The sequence below is a fragment of the Cibotium barometz genome, chromosome 30 (assembly GCF_041138505.1).
Source record: "Cibotium barometz isolate CiBa-2024 chromosome 30, ASM4113850v1, whole genome shotgun sequence".
NCBI lineage: Eukaryota > Viridiplantae > Streptophyta > Polypodiopsida > Cyatheales > Cibotiaceae > Cibotium > Cibotium barometz.
The window spans coordinates 4676500-4697290 of NC_141075.1; positions in this window are offsets into that span (position 1 = coordinate 4676500).

Below are 20791 nucleotides of genomic sequence, written 5' to 3' on the forward strand. Positions count from 1 at the left end.
TCTTACATCCTACCCCACTTAAAAAACGTGAGATGTCCTCATCTCGCAGGCAGATGGAGTATGATCTCTTTCATCATCTTCTTCTTCTTCCAGTGTTACTGCCTTGGAAGTGGACGGCTGATTTAGGAACAACTCTGTTTGACTTTCCCTATTCTAAGGCACAGGTCTTGCATTACTTTGGATTGAAACTGCAGGTTGGTTAGAGGGTCTACTTCTGGGATTTCCCTGAATTTGGCGGATAGAAACCTGATTACTCTGGAAGGAAGGAGCTGGAGTCTGGAATCTTGATCCCTGATTTCCCTTCCCCAAAAACCTTGATCTAAAAGGAGTTGGGCAATCCATACTGCGATGTCCAAATCCTTGACAGTTATAGCATTTCACTCCCTTGTTCAAGGGTGGAGCTTCTGAAGTTAAATTCCACGGAATTGAGTTTCGGGAAAAGGACATTTCTTTCATTCTGGAACTTCCCCTATCCTGGGATTTTGACCCTGATATCTCTTAGGCGGTGGAAGGTTGGAATCACCTTTTGGAACTAATAATCTTTTGAAAGGTGATGGTGCTGGCTTTGGTGGGACCTTGACATCAAAGGCCTTGGAGAAATCCTTTGCCATGCACTACTTCAGCCATGGAAACTGGCTTGGCGTTCTTCACCAAAATATTCAAAGGTTCGTTCACTCCTCAAATAAACTTGGCCATCAGCTGTTCTTCATTCAGCGGTGGTGAGTATTTGAGGAGAAGAGCGAACGCTTGGTGATATACTTCAATAGTTCTGCTCCCCTGGGTTAGCTCTAAGAATTTGTTCATCTTTGTTTCCAAAAAGCCGGGAGGACAAAACCTCATCCTTAGGTAAATTTTGAGATCATTCCATGTCTGGGTATTCCGATCCAGACGCTTTGTCTCGCAGTGGTTTCTCCATGCCACTTTGGCTGTTTCTACAATCTTCAGCCTTGCAAGAGCCATTTTTCTCTTTTCATTGTTTCCAATGACATCGAAGTATTCTTCCATTGTTTCGATCCACTTCTCCATGGCCTCTCCCGAGTTTTCCCCTTCACCCTTGAAAGGTCCAGGCTGCAAGCTATGAAGAGTTTTATGAACATCTAGGTTGAGCTCTTCCTCATCGAGTTGGGGGTTATCATTTCTACCATGATGACCTCGATCCATGTTCCTATCAATACGAAAAATCTTATTAAGTTCCCTTTATTTATGATTCAAATCCAATTTTTGATTCATCTGATTCTGGGGTTCTTTAGATAGGTCGGCTCCCCACAAGATCGTGGGATAAAGATACTCGCATTATCAGATAACAATTCATTTAGAACATATCATTCATATGTTTAACACAATAATGGTCTATTAGACCAAAATTTCCATCTGAACAGTCCTCCATGGGGGGATTTCAATTTTATAGATTTTTAATTTGTCATCCCTTAACTTGATCCACTGGGTCAAGAGTTAATAGTAGCAATCTGTCAGCAAAATCCACTAATCTCATAGTGATTTGCTGAAGTCATTATCGCCATTCCAATTATAAACATCAACACAGGGACTCGTCCCATTCATCCTCATTGTGGTTTTGCTCAGTTTATCGCTTTTCATTCAAAAATTCATTTTTCAATCAGAATCCAATTCAACTCATCAGTTATCAACCAATATTTTAAAATCATATCAACCACATTTGAATTCATCATCTGGATAGCATTTTAGCTTATAATTTCAAGATCTTAGATTTACTCATATATACTGCCAGTAAAGAGCTGCAGTTATACCCTCGGTATATACGGGTAGTCACGGTCCTTGGAATTATAAGATAAATATCATCATGTCTAGGCCTCAAGCAAGTCAAGGATTCCATACAATTGCAGTACTTCCATCTGAAGACCCAATTATTAAATTAGGAATTTCATTCTGAATATTAATTTGTATGAGTTTCATCACACAATTCCAAGCTTTTACTGCCACTTCATAAATTTATGACATTCTTGGCTTCTCGGTTGATCCACTTTAGCCAAATTGCTCTGATACCAGTTGTAAGATCCTTGACCCCACTGCACAACAAATTCTTGGGTGCTAGCAGTGGAAGTAACACTTCTTGCACCATGGGGCAGGGTCCCACACTCAAGGCCTCACCCACCGACATCCAAACAAGAGACTAATCCATTGGTTCTTCCAAAACCAAACTCGAAAAAACTTCTCTTGGCCAAAAAGCACGGGCGATTCCTCCAGGATAACTTTTCTCTAAGTAGTCAAAAGCCTTAACTAACTGAACTGATCTGACCAAACCCGTAAGTCCCATAGTCAGATCAAGGGAAAGATTGCACATGGATCATAGAGACCAACGCTTTTTTCCTCATTGAGGAGGTACAGCCGTTGATTCTTTTCCATAGAACAATTTTTATCCGAGATTCACTTCATCTATCGTACCAATAGCAATTAGTCTCATTTTAGGGATACATTAGTCCAGCATCCAATCCCATGGGTTAGCCAACCGCCCAACCACTGTAGTGATGGGATCCAATTAGGAATTTGGTTAGGTTTTGTCCCGGGTACCAGGGAGAAGAGTTCCCAGGTCCCCCAGCCAAAAATTCATGCAAACTTACAACTAGTCTCACCACTTACACACCTGCCTTTTTCACAGAATCAGCATCCTCTAAAAATAATCTTTTAATGAAACCATTCTGTCACTGATCATAATCGTCAAAATCTCTTGTTGAATCCTTATTTCCAATCATTCCTTCATTAGTGTACCTATGGCATCATTGGCAACCAGAATGCTCACCACCTGTCCACTCAATGTGAGATCCCACTGCCCCCTCTGCACACTGGATTTCTGAATGGTAGCAGCGGAAGTAGCTTCCTCTTGCGCGGGGTAGGGTTTCTCACTCACGGCCTCGCCCTCAAATGTCCGAGCACGAGACTAAGCTGAAGGTCATTCCGAAAACCAAAATTGGGAAAAGTTTCCATGCTCGAAAAACGGGGACGATTCCACCATTTTTGTTTTCTTAACGAATTTTTCTAACGAGGTCAAGATACTGAACTAACCTTCATTTGATTAAACTAGATAGAAGGAAAACTATTACAGACTTAACTTGAATGAATCAACGCTTTTTTCCTAATTGAATCAGGCAGAGCCGTTGATCTATTCATTAGAGAAGTCTTCAGGCTTTTATTTAACTACTCGAGTTCTAAGTGTATTCCTATTTATCAATTTTATTATTAAAACTCTGCAGATTCTAGCCTACCCCATCTGGCCCATGGGTTAGCCACCACGCCCAACCATTGGAATTGGTAGAACCAGACAAGTACTCACCCACCCATAATTGAATGCCTTTCTTAGCTTTTGCTTTAGAATATAGATACGCACACACTCCTCTTTAAACTTTAACTTATAAAACAATCCATTGACAAACAATTATTGGTTACAGATGTCGTAACTCAAAATTTCCATTCAATCCTTGTTTCTCACAAAAAAAGTATCACTCTGGACTCTCTGTTGAGACATGCAAGTCACCAACGAGATCCAGTAACAGATTACAATAATTTTCTCGTCATCATACATATATATATCTTCCACGACATACACATGGGTGTCCTAAGCACCGCGAGCCCGTGCATCGCCTGGTTAGAATCCTCCAGGATCCTCCTTAGGTGTCCTGGAACTTCACTCAGGGACTGCTTTGTCAGCCCTCGCCCATTGTACCAAAAGCACACCATTTTTCACCATACCCTGGCTGGTCAAAACCTGGGCAAGTTTTTACAGCGTGAGCCGTCCTTTAAACACTCCCTGCCACCAGCTGTTGCAACCGAACTTCCAGGCTTAGAAAAACACATATACCAAATGCTCCCTCCAGCATTCAGATGTAAGACAGACCTTTAAGAAAACAGGGTTTCTACGCAAGCTTTCAGTTTTGATTTTCTTTTGAATACACTCAGTATATCTTAAATCCGTATCCTAATACTTCCAGATCACAGGTCTGGATTCCCAAGTAGAATTCCTCGAATTCTGTAATCTTGATCCTCAGATCAAAATCAAAGGTCTTAACTTAGTTTCAGATTCAGTGGGTGATTTGAGTGTAGATTACTGAACTGGTCACATTGTCTTTTCTTGAAACAGACAAAGAAGATTAAGTCTTGATCATAGTCTATTATTCAAGGTTAGATTCTTGAAAGATTCTCCCTGAAGTATCTTTCTCGAAGAGTAATATTTTAATTACTACTTTATTGAATTTCATTCATTGAGTATTTTGCTTAACTGAATTCAAAACTAGTCACGTATTCCTATGAGGAATAAATTAATCATTTATCTAAAATTTTAACTTTGATAGTTTTTCTAAATTCTCTCATTACCATCCTAGAGAATATGAAATGGTAGAATTTTCTCTCACAGAGTATTTACTTATTCATTTACCAATATTCATGGGATTTAAACATAGGATTAAAGAGAACTCTTATTTTGATACAAAATTTTTTTGTATAAAATAACAACTTTTATATATATAAAAATCCTTTTATGCATCTATTTATGCAAAAAAAAACAATTTTGATGAAACTAACACTTTTATAATAAAAAATTTCTTTTATGCATCTATTTATGCAAAAAAAAAATCAATTTCTTTTATGCATCTATTTATGCAAAAAAAAAATCAATTTTGATGAAACTAACACTTTTATAATTAAGAAAATTCTTTTATGCATCTATTTATGAATAAAAATCCATTTTGATGAAAGTAACACTTTTATATTAAAAAATTCTTTTATGCATCATTTTATCCATAAAAATCAATATTGATGAAAGTAACACTTTTATAATTAAAAAAAAATTATGCATCATTTTATGCATAAAAATCCATTTTGATGAAAGTAACACTTTTATAATAATAAAAATTCTTCTATGCATCATTTTATGCATAAAAATCAATATTGATGAAAGTAACACTTTTATGATTAAAAAATTTCTTTTATGCATAAAAATCAATATTGATGAAAGTAACACTTTTATAAAAAAAATATTTCCAATATGCATCTTTCTATGCATAGAATTCAAATCTAATGAAAATCACTCTTTTTATTATAATAAAAATAACCAATATGCATCTTTCTATGCATAGAATTTTAATCTAATGAAAATCACTCTTTTATAATAAAAAAATAACCAATATACATCTTTCTATGCATAGAATTTAAATCTAATAAAAATCACTCTTTTAAAATAAGAAAAAATAACCAATTTGCATCTTTCTATGCATAGAATTTAAATCTAATGAAAATCACTCTTTTATAATATTAAAAAAACTAATATGCATCCTTCTATATGCGTAGAATTTAATTCTAATAAAAATAACACTTTTATAATAAAAATATTTCTACTATGCATTTCTCTATGCCTAGAATGAAAATAACACTTTTAGAATACACAATTGGTGAGGATTACTCATTTTGAATAATAAAAGATAAAACTTATTTCACAAAATTTTAAAAAATTTTACCATAACTTCTTTTGTATGGCTGACCATTCTTCAATTTTTTCTATCCTTAAATTACTTAAAAATTATCCCCAAATGGTTTAAAACATTCTTAACTAATCAAATTTCACTTTTAAAAGAGAAACAATATGAAAAGTTTAATTCTAACAATTTGATTACTTATCTAGGATAAAGAAGGGCTGAATTCAAGAAGGAAGAGAGGGGGAAATCCTTTCCAACAAGGCATAGCATCCTTTCCAACAAGGCATAGCATCCTTTTATCATTTTAAAGATAACAAAATTTAGAAAACCATTAAAAGAATAAAGAAAAAGTAGGATTTCTAACTTACATGAATTTTTGAGAGCTTTCCTTTGGCTTTATGGTTTGAGGGATCTACTCTTGTTTGCAACAAGAGTGGCCACCAATTCTTTAGAAGAGGGAATGGTCAAAAACTAATGAATTATTAATAAATTCACAGTTTTTGGCTCTGGGAGGAGTACAGTAACAGTGCATAAAACACTATTAAGCTTCAACAAAGAGGAAGGCTTCTATTTATAGGAAAAAGTGAGCTTCTAACGAAGAAAACTAATTCTAGAATTTTTGAGATCAGTTTGGTCAATTTTTAACCATTTTTGGGTCAGTTTAGCTTACTTTTTGGAACTAGACTTGAATTAGGAGAGAGGAGAGATGAAATATTTGAGAATTTGAAACTCCACCACACATGTGAAATATGCGTCTCCTTCAAGAGGGGGAATCCCCACTCTGAGCTGTCAAAAATTTATTTTTTTAGTATTTCCTTTGGTCCTTAGTCCACTCTTCATCTTATGTGAGTATTTACTCATTTTTGGGAGGATTTTCTTTATATCTTCTATTTATCTCCTCCATACATTTGGATGAATCTGATTGGCTCCTCAGAACCTTAATTTAAAATTTTTAGAAAATTTGGACCCCCTAGGATAAGGCCTTTGAACAGATTATATTTGATTTCTAATGCACCTTCTTTTGAAAATATTTTTGAACTTCTGTTTTTTGGAAGAATTTATTTTAATAAGATGAGATATTTTTCCATCTAAAAATATCTAAAATCTGAATAATCTCTCTCTAGAATATTTTCTCTCTCTAGGCCAAAATAGGTAGAAACAAGATCTTTTATATTTCTGAAGAGGGATTTGATTACAGGGGAAGATACGGGACATCTTGAGAGGCTGGGGAGGAATATTACATTCTCTCCCACTTGAAAAATGCGAGATGTCCTCATCTCGTAAAACTAGGGGTAATCTCGTAAACAGTTCGGCTTCTTTCTCCCAGGTAGCATCTTCAAAAGGATAGAACTTCCATTTAACCAATAATTCTCTGAGAATTCTATTCCTGAGAACCTTTTCTCAAACATTAAGGATTTCTTCAGGTTGGAGTTCCATCTGCCCCCTTGGGTTGAAGAAGTTAAGATTTCATCACCATAAAGCACATGATTCGGGCTTGGTATATACTTTTTAAGAAAGCTGACATGAAATACATTATGTACTTTGAAATGAGGAGGTAGAAGAAGCTCGTAGGCTAGGTCGCCTACTTTCTTTGTAATCAGATATGGTCCACAATATCTGGGGGATAACTTCTTGTACTTCCCAAGAGATAGAGAACTTCTTTTGGGGCGTACTCGAATGAAGACCATATCTACTTCTTCAAATTTTATGTCTGTCCTCATCTTATCTGTGTTGAGAAAATGTGGTGCTCATAAAGGATCAAGTGTGTGGAGGAAAATAACTCACAAAATACAAGAAAACTATCTTGCTTATGAAGTTGTTTATGAATACAACTAGGCCTTGTTCAATACAAAATGCCTCCTAGCTCCACCTTTAAATAGGTGAGCTAGTGGACCTTAAGTCCCTTCACACTCACACCCTTCTCTTCCCCTTCTACATAACCTTAGTCTCTTAATACCCACCTCAATACCAACTATGAAAGAATGAAATAGGTGGTATTGGACATAGGTTGCCTTTATAACATTAGGCATACAACGATGTCATGGTGGTGTGGTTATCTAGGATTTACAAATATGTTCCTAGAGCCTTAGAGGCTAATACAATGATGCCATCTAAGTCTTTATTTGATGTCGATGAAGATGTACACCTCAGTGATGGTGCACCCCACTCTTTGTGATTGCTTGACTTCTTGTAGTTGACATGCTTTAGACATACATGCCATTGCTTCCACATGCTTTCCACCTTGATCATTCTCACATAATGATCAAAACAAGGCTGCCACCCTTGCTTAAGTGGTTTGCACATAAATGTTCCTTCAACATGCTTGATGCTTCCTTTAATACCATACCTCCTCCATGGGCAATGAGGTAGATTTATATGGGAAAGGGAAAGGGAGGGTCTTACCATTTGCCTTATAAATTGGTCAAGGGCAGTGTCTACTCCACAATTACAACAACTTTTGTGCATGTTGGTTACATGATACCCATTAGGGTTTGAAGATACAAGCTTAATGAGAGTGAGTAAGTGGTTGAGGTAAATGCTCAAACCAATAAGGTACATCATCCTTGGCTCAAGAAGGAGAGGGCATGGCTCACAATGTTGCCAATGCCTCTTACAAAGACAATGCCAAGAGATGTTTAAAATCATGACAAACAACAATGTAGAGCACTTAGTGATGCTATGCTATGACTGCTTGGACTTTTGTAGAATCTGGAGAAATTCCATCTTTGGATACCAGAAAGCCCAAGTATTCAACATGGTTGGCAGAGAAAGTGCATTTGCTCTTTTTTGCAAAGAGTTGGTGCTTCCTTAGGATCTCAAGAACTCTTCTGACATGAGCTTCATGGTCAGCTGCATTCTTTGAGTAAATCAGAATATCATTAAAGAAAACAAGAACAAAATCATCCAAGTATTCTCTAAGAATGTCCTCCATTAAGTGATTGAATGTAGCTGGGGCATTTGTCAATCCAAACGGCATGACAGTGAATTCATAATGCCCATACCAAGATGGCTGTCTTTAGGATATCTTGCTCATTAATCCTGATCTGATAATACCCTGATTTGAGGTCTATCTTTATGAAGATCTAGGCTCCACTTAGCCTGTCCACCAGAAGCTCATCAATTTTGGGGATGGGATACTTATTCTTAACTGTCAGCTGATTGAGACCTCTGTAGTCCACAGAGAGGCATTCTATCTTTCTTTTTCTGAAAGAGAGTTGGCGCACCCCAAGGTGAAACACTGGGTCTTATAAACCCTTGTTCTAACAGCTTTCTAAGCTATTCCTTGAGTTTGATGGCTTCATAAACTGGCATTTTGTACGTGCACATGGCTACTAGTGGCTGAGGTCCGGGGGTCAATTCTATCACATGATCTATTTCCCGAATTGGAGGCATCTCTGTTAGCTCTACTGGGAATAAATCATCATAATCACTTAACCATTTAGGTTCTTTAGCTTTTAACTTTGAGTCTACTGGATTCATTTTGACAACATAAATGAGCTGCTTCTTTCTAAGTCCTTTTAGTAACTTAAAAGCATTTACTAATTGCAAACTTGGGGATCCTGAAATTTCGGTTCCTTGAAATTTATTTCCGTGAAGGTCATAGAAGGAAATGGTTCCATTATGACAGTGAATGTCAGCTTGATTTTTGTGGAGCCAATCCATTCAAAGGATCCCGTCAAAAACTCCCAAAGGTATAACTCTGAACTGACAGTAAGTTAAATTCCCATCTAGATTGAACTGAATATACGATCTGTCTCAAGGTGAGTGAAAAGAATCTTCCCACTGGCCAATTAAACTTGCATAGGTTTCCCTGATTTCTAATCTAAGACTAGCTTATGCAAGCATCCATGGGAAATGAAAGAATGAGTACTGCCTGAATCAATCAAAAGCTTAAAAGTCTTACCCTGATACTCAGCAGCAGCAGCTCTGGATTATGGATGACGGAGAAGTGACGGTTTGGCCCTTGGTTTTCAATTGCTACATAAATCTGTCCTCTTTCTTCTTCCACTACTTCTACTATTATGACTGCTCTGGCTGCTACAGTCTGAGGCAGAACTCTTTCTCTTTGGTTGCCCCAGTTCTGGGAAGGAGTTTTGAGGAGGCTACTCTGGATAGAGGCAGATGGCTGAGGTGGAGTTCTCTTAGGATTGCCCTGCTTTTGACGAGATGGGCCCTGATTTGACTGATAGGAAGGGGCTGGTCTCTACACACTCGGTCCTTGACTTCGCTGCCCCCTTGACATGGCAGGAGTCGGGCAGTCTTTCACCTGGTGACCAAATCCCTGATATCCAAAACACCGGTTCTCACTTCTGAGCTCATCCCTCTCTGAATCCTTGAAATAGGTGGGGCTCTTGAGAAAGTGTTCTGGGGGAAGGGTCTTTCTTCACTTCTGAATCTCCCAGTATCTTGATTCTGAATTGGGCCTTGCTGCCTCTTTGGGGGAGGAAAGTTTGAAGTACTTCCCGGGGTTTGGAATCTTTTAAAGTTAGAGGGTGCAGCTTCAGCGCGGGAGCTTAACTACAAAGGCTTTGGCAAAGTCCTTTGCCATTCTTACTACTTCGACCATTGAGACATGTTTGGCATTCTTTACTAAGGTGTCCAATGGCTCGTTCATTCCTCGAATGAACCTAGTCATTAGCTGCTCTTCATCCAATTGTGGAGAATATTTGAGGAGAAGGGCAAAAGCTTGATGGTACTCTTCAATTGTTTGATTATCCTGCTTTAGTTCCAAGAACTCATTCATTTTAGTTTCAAGGAAGCCCGGAGGACAAAACCTCTTTCGAAGGTAAGCTTTAAGATCGGTCCGGGTCTGCGTATTTCGGTCGAGATGGTTAGTCTCGCAGTGATTCCTCCAAGCAACCCTGGCCATTTCAACAATCTTTAACCTGGCAAGAGCCATCTTACTTCTCTCATTGTAGCCAATTACATCAAAGTATTCTTCCATAGTCTCAATCCACTTTTCCACTACTTCACCTAACTGCTCTCCTTCATCCTTGAAGGGATCAGGCTGGGATCCTGCGGCGCAGGGCTTTTCGAACATCCAGATCTAACTCTTTGTCATCGGTTAGAGGATCCGGTTGCCTTACATGGGCCGTGCACCTCATGATTCTAACAAAATAAGATTTTCATCAACTTAACTTTGACAAGAGATTTATGATTATTTAATTTTTGCGATTTATTCTTTAAACAGATAATTATTTCATCATACTTCATGAAACAAGATTTACTCTGATAATTTTAGTAACCATATTCACAATCATGAAAATAATTTGGAATTGTTTTGCAAAACATCGTTTATTATCAGTTTTCGATATATACATAGAGCATCACGGCTCCCAAAACCCCTGTATCAATCGCGTATGCATAAAGAAGCGAAACTGTGAAGGAGACATACCATGGTACACACGATTCATTACACAAAGAGGTGCTGTAATTCTACTTCTAGGGATAAAGCGGCTAAGAAGCCTAAAAACTCGGCATGAAATTCTGAAGTTCCTGGGTGAACGATCAAAGAGTTGTACATGCTGAACAAGCCTTAGCCTTATCAGAATCATGGCTAAGGAAATATTTTGCCTGAGCCTCTGACGCTGATTGGTACTGACATTAATACATCGTCCTCCATAGAACCACATATACCGACGTCGCTCAAGAGGATCAGGAAAGTAAAGACTCAAAATGACGTGCGAGTCTCCCCAGGCTAGTCAAGACTTGGGCAGGTTTTTGCCGCGTGAGCCGTCCTCTTGAACACTCCCCACAAGCTATTGCAACTGAACTTCCCTTAGAAAACACATATACCAAATGCTCCCTCCAGCATTCTAGCGTAAGACAGTCCTTTAAGAAAACAGGGTTTCTACGCAAGTTTTCAGTTTTGATTTTCATTTGAATACACTCAGTATATCTTAAATCCGTATCCTAATACTTCTAGATCACAGGTTTGGATTCCCAAGCAGAATTCCTCAAATTCTGTAATCTTGATCCTCAAATCAAAGGTCTCAACTAAGTTTCAGATCAAAATCAAAGGTCTCAACTAAGTTTCAGATCAAAATCAAAGGTCTCAACTAAGTTTCAGATTCGGTGGGTGATTTGAGTGTAGATTATTGAATTGGTCACATCGTCTTTTCTTGAAACTGACGAAGGAGATTAAGTCTTGGTCATGGTCTGATATTCAGGGTTCGAGTCTGGAAAGATTCTCCCTGAACTATCTTTCTCAAAAGGTAATATTTCAATTACTACTTTACTGAATTTCATTCATTGAGTGTTTTGCTTAACTGAATTCAAAACTAATCACGTATTCCTATGAGGAATAAATTAATCATTTATCTAAAATTTTGACTTTGATAGGATTTTTGAATTTTCTCATTACCATCCTAGAGAATATGAAACGGTAGAATTTTCTCTCATAGAGTATTTACTTATCCATTTACTAATATTCATGGGATTTAAACATAGGATTAAAGAGAATATTTTAATACAAAAAAAATTTGTATGAATCTATTTGTGCATAAAATTCAACTTCTATGGAAATAACACTTTTATATAAAAGAAAATATTTTTATGCATCTATTTATGCAAAAAAAATCAATTTTGATGAAACGAAATCTTCTATACTAAAAAATTTCTTTTATGCATCTATTTATGCAAAAAAAATCAATTTTGATGAAACTAACACTTTTATAATAATAAAAATTCTTTTATGCATCTATTTATGCATAAAAATCCATTTTGATGAAAGTAACACTTTTATAATAAAAAAATCTTTTATGCATCATTTTATGCATAAAAATCAATATTGATGAAAGTAACACTTTTATAATAAAAAAAATTCTTTTATGCATCATTTTATGCATAAAAATCCATTTTGATGAATACTTTTATAATAATAAAAACTCTTTTATGCATCATTACTTACCACCCCAATAATTATAAAGGACAAGAATTCTCTGTGTAATTCGTATGAATGTTAGGTGTGTCTTTATAGGTCTTCAAGAGTTGCTTTACCAAACACTTTTAATTGATTGTTATAATATTAGGTTTCCTAGAATCACATTAGTACCATACTATTCGAATTACCTGGTATACTATTAGGTTGACCAGACTCACGTTTGTTAACTCGCACCAAACTCACACCTTGAGACTCATGTCCTAATTGACTTACGTCTCTAGACTCATGACTCACAACTCTAGACTTGGCTCATGACTCATGTCTTAGATGCCTCTAGACTCATAGTGGATGTCTCTAGGCTTACAACTCATGTCTCTAAGCTCACATGTTGACTCACGATGGCTCACATCTCTAAGCTTATGTGTGTTGACTCATGTTTTTTTTTTCATGGGACTATGGACTTTCGTCTCCCAAGCTGTTGGCATGGTTTTTTGAGGTGTTTGAGATTTTTAAGATTTGATGGTGGTGATTAAGATTTCTAATCCAAGTTTATGGTGTTTATAAAAGTGATTATATGCTTTTTATTATTTTTTGTTGATTTTACATGCTCTAAGCTACCAATTTCACCTTGTAAATGAACAAAATTTATGAAATGGATGAACAAAAAATCACAACTTCCTCACTCTAATTCACGCACAAGTGGCTTATGTTTTTGGTTTAGTTTATTCCACTTTGAATTTACAAATGCTAAGAACAAAATTATGAAATGGATGAACAGAAAATCACTTCTTCCTCACTCTAATTCAAGAAGAGGATGTCCTTTGGAGTGGTCTTCTCTCACAAATGGTAGATTGGGGAAGAATCTGATAAAAGAAAAAAACCTACAATCAAACCTATCTAGCAACAAGCATCCATCTCAATCATGCAAGATTCAACAGAGAGCACAAGCAAGCAAGATTAGAGAAGATAACACATCTTAAGTATTATATACAAGGGAATGAATGTGTAATGATCATTATTGAAATTGACTTGTATAGGGAAGTCAAAACTTAAGTATTCTATGGTTGCAAGGGAATGAATGTGTAATGCTTATTATGAAAATTGACTTATATAGGCTAGTTAGAAACTAAAAATGGTACAACCACTATTACGAGTCGTAAGTATGTACACAAATTTCTTAGACTTGCCCTATGTGGCATTAAGCTCATCGTAAGGTCACTTTAGACTTCCCCTATTTGACATTAAGCTCATGGTAAGGCTGCTTTATATTCTTAAGTGCTATCTTGTAAAAATAGGTGCTCACTCAAGCAAATAAGATGGCAAAGATCACTCAAAAAAATAAGACGGCAAAGCTCCTTATATGGTATGACGTGCTAACTCAAGCAAATAAGATGGCAAATCTCCTTGTGGTGTGATAGGTGGGTAAAACGTGGGTGAAACTATGTCCCCCCCGTTCCTAATGGTGACCACATCAGCCAGGTTAGTGGTGAAGCTAGCTGCCAAGTTGAAGAGGTGTAGATGGTCCAAGATATAATATGAAATTGGCATGCTAGGATAAGTGGTAGACTCTAAACTGATATGTGACCTAGATATATGGCAAATCGGTGATAATCTTTGGGTAGCCTTGGGGTGGTCAAGGTGGCATAAAGAGGTAGATGTGAAGTAGAATTTTCTCATGTAGGCCTCCTTCTATTGTGGAAGTGGCTTGGTCCCTTCAAAATCACGTGGTAGGTAGAAGAAACCCATGCCTTCTGATTAATGGAGCTATCACACACACACACAACCACTATTATGAATGATTTTGGTAGAAGCAACCCACGCCTTTTGATTAATGGGGTTATCACCACCACGACCACTATTATGAATTATTTTGCATGGGTAGATGGTGCCCAAACCATGCACGATAGGATATAGAAGTAGAAGTTCTCCATGCATCTTCATGAAAGGCCTCCTTGGTGGGCCCTTTAAATCAGGTGCACCTTTTGATTGGAAAATTTTTTACCAAGACTACCATTAAATGTTTCATGGGTAGATAATAGTCTCTGGACCATGAACAACATGATATTAATCCAAGATCTCATAGCTTGATGCTTAGAGATTGGGTTTGTTATGGCTAATATGTCGACTAGGGTGAGGTTGTGTTTATGTTAACCGAGGGTGAGGTCATATTCTTTAAAGTGCTTTGGAGGTACTTACATGGCCAATTGTTATACAGGAGATAAGGTTGGCTCCCACACCTACCATGGTCCCCCCATTTATATATGTACTTAGAGGGTTTCCATTGATGAGGTTAGTTGCACGTGTATGTGTCCAAGCTTCCTAGGAGATGCAGAATGTGGGAAAAAGAATTGATACTCTTAGTGAAAAATGGAGATGATGTGCTTGGGAAATGGACAGAAGGTGTGTCTTGTGTGTGCACTCAGATTTTTCCACCAACAAATTTGCTTTCTTTGATGCTCTATATTGCTTTTCTTGGCATTTACTAGATATCCCTTTTCTTGGGGAGTCAAGATCATGAGGCTTATTTCTATGGGACTCACGCCTTTGGACACACATCTCTAGACTCAATTCTCTAGACTTATGCCTCTAGACTCGCACTCTAGACTCATGTTTGTGTGTTCACACAATTTTTGAAGAAACAAGCTCACAGACATCTCATGAGTTAGCCTCTCATCACACCTACTGTGGGTTCAAGCCTCTAGGCTCATGCTTATAGACTCATGGGTTCATGCTCATGCCTACCTATAGACTCATGTCTATAGGCTTACACATTATTTTTTAATGATCTAGGCTCACATCTATCATCTATAGGCTCATGTCTATAGGCTCACACATTTCTTTTGTATGATCTAGGCTCACACATTTTTCTATATAACCTAGGCTCACATATATATTTTTATGAAATAGGACTATGATGGGTTTGGTGAGAAAATATTAGTGGGTAATTATTATACTTAATATCCCAATAATTACAAGATTTTTCTTTATTATACTTAACACATCAATAATTAGTAGGTAAGTACACCCCAATAATTATAAAGGACAAGAAATTTCCTTGTAATTATTAAACTTACCACCCCAATAAATATAAAGGACAAGAATTCTCTATGTAATTCGTATGAGAGGGTAGGTGTGTCTTTATAGGTCTTCAAGAGCTACTTTACCAAACACTTTTAATTGATTGTTATAATATTAGGTTTCCTAGAATCACATTAGTACCATACTGTTTGAATTGCCTGGTATACTATTAGGTTGACCAGACTCACATTTGTTAACTCGCACCAAACTCACACCTTCAGACTCATGTCTATTGACTTAGGTCTCTAGAATCACGTCTCACACCTCAAGACTTGGCTCATGACTCATGTCTTATATGCCTCTAGACTGACAATGGATGTCTCTAGGCTTACAACTCATGTCTCTAAGCTCACATGTTGACTCACGACGGCTCACATCTCTAAGCTCATGTGTGTTTTGCCCGAAAAGCACGGGCAATTCCTCCAGGATAACTTTTCTCTAACAACGTTTCTCTAACGTAGTCAAAAGCCTTAACTAACTGAACTGATCTGATCGAACTCGTAAGTCCTACATCAGATCAGGGAAAAAATTACAGTTGGATCATAGAGACCAACGCTTTTTTCCTCATTGAGAGGTACAGCCGTTGATTCTTTTCCATAGAACAATTTTTTTCCGGGATTTACTTCATCTATCGTACCATAATAGAATTGAGTCTCAATTTAAGGATCCATCAGTCCAGCCTAACCCCATCCAGTTTCGTGGAAAGCCAACCGTCCAACCACTATAGTGATGGGATCCAATTAAGAATTTGGTTAGGTTTGTTTCTGGTAACTAGGGTAAAGAGTTCCCAGGCCCCCTAGCTGGATATTCATGCAAACTTAAAACTAGTCACACCACTTACACACCCAATATGAAATTGCCTTTTTCTCAGCGCATCAGCTATCTTTAAAACAATCATTTAATCAAAGAATTGTGTCACTGATCATAATCCTCAAAATCTCCGGTTGAATCCTTATTTCCAATCATTCCTTCATCGGTGTACCTATGGCATCATTGGCAACCAGAACGCTCACCACCTGTTCACTCAAGGGCCTTTTCGATAGTTCCTAGCTCCTCAATTCACATGCCATCACATCTCATCCATTCACTCATATCGATGTCACATCATTTCACATACACATTCGCATTCATTATTCCACATACACATCCACATTCATTATTCCACATACACATCCACATTCGTACTTCCACATTCGCATTCATACATACATATCCATATCCACATCCATACATCCACTTCCACATTCATACATCCACATCCATACATCCATTTCCACATCCACATTCATGCATTCATTTTCACATCCACATTCATACATCCATATCCACATCCACATTCATACATCCACATCCCCATTCACATTCAGGCATCGGCATCCACATTCTCATTCATACATCCACTTCCACATCTAATTCATACATCCACATCCACATTCCACATTCATACATCCACATCCACATTCCACATTCATACATCCATATCCATATCCACATTCTCATTCATACATCCACATCCACATCTACATTCATACATCCATATCCACATTCTCATTCATACATCCACATCCACCTCTACATTCATACATCCACGTCAACATCCACACATCCACATTCACATTCATATTCATACATCCACATCCACATCCACATTCCACATTAATACATCCATATCCACATTCTCATTCATACATCCACATCCACATTCCACATTCATACATCCATATCCACATTCCACATTCATACATCCATATCCACATTCTCATTCATATATCCACATCCACATCTACATTCATACATCCACATCCACATTCATACATCCACACGTCCATATCCACATTCATACATCTACATCCACATCCACATCCACATCCACATCCATACATCCATATCCACATTCCACATTCACAAACATCCTCATCCATTCATCTACTTACATTTATCTGATTCATATCACTTCCATCCATCCATTTTCATCTATCTGATTCCTATCACATCTCATCACATCTATTTATAAAATGGAAGAGAATTCTAATTTTTTTTATATAAAGATTCTCTACGCATCTAATTAGGTATAAAGACAACTTTAATAACACTTTTATAAAAATCCTTTTATGCATCTATTTATGCATAAATTCAATTTCAAGGAAAATAACACTTTCGAATTAAAAATAAACCTTTTATGCATTTTACTATGCATAAATTCCATTTTAATGAGAATGACACTTTCAAAATAAAAATAAATCTTTTATGCATCTATCTATGCGTAAATTCAATTTCGATGAAAATAATACTTTCGAAATAAAAATAAATCTTTTATGTATCTTTCTATGCATAAAATCAAAATTGATAAGAATAACTCTTTTGGATTAAAAGTAAAATTCTTTATGCATCTATTTATGCATAAAATCAAAATTGATAAGAATAACTCTTTTGGAATAAAAATAAAATTCTTTATGCATCTTTCTATGCATAAAATCAAAATTGATAAGAATAACTCTTTTAGAATAAAAATAAAATTCTTTATGCATCTTTCTATGCATAAAATAAAAATTGATAAGAATAACTCTTTTGGAATAAAAATAAAATTCTTTATGCATCTTTCTACGCATAAAATAAAAATTGATAAGAATAACTCTTTTGGAATAAATTAAAATTCTTTATGCATCTTTCTATGCATAAAATAAAAATCGATAAGAATAACTCTTTTGGAATAAAATAAAATTCTTCATGCATCTATTTATGCATAAAATCAAAATTGATGAAAATAACTCTTTTGAATTAAAAATAAAATTCTTTATGCATCTTTCTATGCATAAAATCAAAATTGATGAGAATAACACTTTTTTGATTAAATTAAATTCTTTATGCATCTTTCCATGCATAAATCTAATTTAGTAGGAATTACACTTTTAGAATAAAAGAATTTCTCTTATGCATCTAATTTATGCATAAAATCCATTTATGATGAAAATCACACTTTTAATATTAAAAAAATCTTTTATTCATATGTTTATGCATACAAATCATTTATGATGAAAATCACTCTTTTAATATAAAAGAATTTCTTTTATGCATCCATTTATGCATAAATATCATTTATGATGAAAATAACACTTTTAATATAAAAAAATATCTTTTATGCATACAAATCATTTATGATGAAAATCACTCTTTTAATATAAAAGAATTTTTTTTATGCATCCATTTATGCATAAAAATTATTTATGATGAAAATAACACTTTTATAATCAAAATAACTATTTTGATATGCTTCCTTCTATGCATAGAGTTTATTTTTAAAGAAAGTAACACTTTTTTAATAAGATATTTTTAGTATGCATTTTTTCTATACCTAGAATGAAAATAACACTTTAAGAATACATATACGATGGGAATTACTCTTTTTGAATTAAAAAAAGTAAAACTTATTTTACACAATTTTAGAAAATTTTGCCATAACCTCCTTTGTATGGCTGACCATTTTTCAATTTTTAACTCTCTAAAATTAATTAGAATTTCACGAAGAGTATTTAAATCATTCTAATGTAAACATTTTCTACTTATTTAAGAGAAACATTAGGAAAAACTTGATTTTATCCATTAATCATTCATCTAGGATAAAGAATGGTTGGATTTACTAAAGAAGAGAGGGGAATGCCTTTTTTCAATGAGGCATAACATCATATTCAATTTAGAGAAGACAAAAATCATAAAAACCATTAAAATTAAGCATAAATGTGAATTTAGGTATTTTCTCACTACCATTCATCAATTAACTTCAATAGCATTAAAAAGCCATTTCAATTAAGCTTCTCAAGCTTGAGAGGGGTTGAGAAGAGAGAAACATTGAGAAATTATAGAAAAAGATCAAAATTCACCCTTTACCTTACAAATTGCTTGATTCTTTGATCACGGTAGAGACCCCCAACCAATCAATTGGTTTGGTATGTTGATGGAGCCACCAATGGAGATTGAAGAAGGAGGGAAGCTCCAATTTCTTCAATTTGGAGAGAATTTTAGAGAATAGTAAAAATTATCATTATTTCAGCTTAATTCTAACATAGTATAATTCTCCTATTTTTCTACAAAGGCTCAAGTTCTATATTTATAGGAGAGGGAGGCTGTAAAACCAAGACCAACTGATTTCTAGAATTTTCCAAATTCAGTTTGGTTGAATTTGGACCAGATTTGGACCTAGTTTGGTTCCTTTTTTATTCGGTTTGATCCAAGAGAGAGGAGAGATGAAACTATCACATTATTTTTGAGTTTAAAACTCATTCAAGCATGTGAAGTAGGCACCTCCTTGAAGGGACTCCCCTTTCTTAAACGTGTCAAAATGAAATCATTATACCCAAAATATCTCATTTTTTTAGTAATACTCATAGTTTTTTACTAATAACTGTTGTACATAGTCAACTCTTCATCTTATGTGAGCATTTACTCATTTTTGGGTATTTTTCTTTTACGAATTGGATTTATCTCCTCCCCACACATGGATTGATCTTATTGGCCCATAGGAACCTTAATTGGACCATAATCCAAAAATTTCTGAAAATCTAGACCCTTAGGCTAAGGTCCTTTATACCCATTTCCAATTAATTCCAATTGCACATTGGAAAGTTCTTTTTGAATTTCTATTTCAGGGGAATTCATTTTAGACACTAGGAGGATTTTTATATCCAAAAATATCTCAATTTTGGACTACCTCCCTCTAGACATTTTCTCTCTCTAGGTCAAAACAGGGTAAAAACAAGGTCTTTTATATTTTTGAAGAGGGATTTGACTACATGGGAAGATACTTTGACATCTTGAGAGCTAGGGAGGAATCTTACATTCTACCCCACTTAAAAAATGCGAGATGTCCTCATCTGGCAGGTGAAGTATGATCTCTTTCATCTTCTTCTTCTTCTTCAATCACTTCCAGCATTACTGCCTTGGAAGTGGACGGCCGATTTGGGAACAACTCTCTTTGACTTCCCCTATTCTGAGGTGGAAGTCTTGCATTACTTTGGATTAAAATTGCTGGTTAGATAGAGGGTCTACCTCTGGGATTTCCCAGATTTTAGCGGATAGAACCCTGATTACTATGGACGGAAGCTGGACGGAAGGGGCTCGAGTCTGGAATCTTGATCCTTGATTTTCCTGCCCTGAAAACCTTGATCCAAAAGGAGTTGGGCAATCCATGCTGTGATGTCCAAACCCTTAACAGTTATAACATTTCACTCTCTTGTTCAAGGGTGGAACTTTTGAGGTTGAAATCCAGGGGATTGAGTTTCGTGAAAAGGACATTTCTTCCATTCTGGAACTTCCCATATCCTAGGTTTGACCCTGATATCTCTTAGGCAGAGGAAGGTTGGAATCATCTTCTGGGAATAAAAACCTTTTGAAA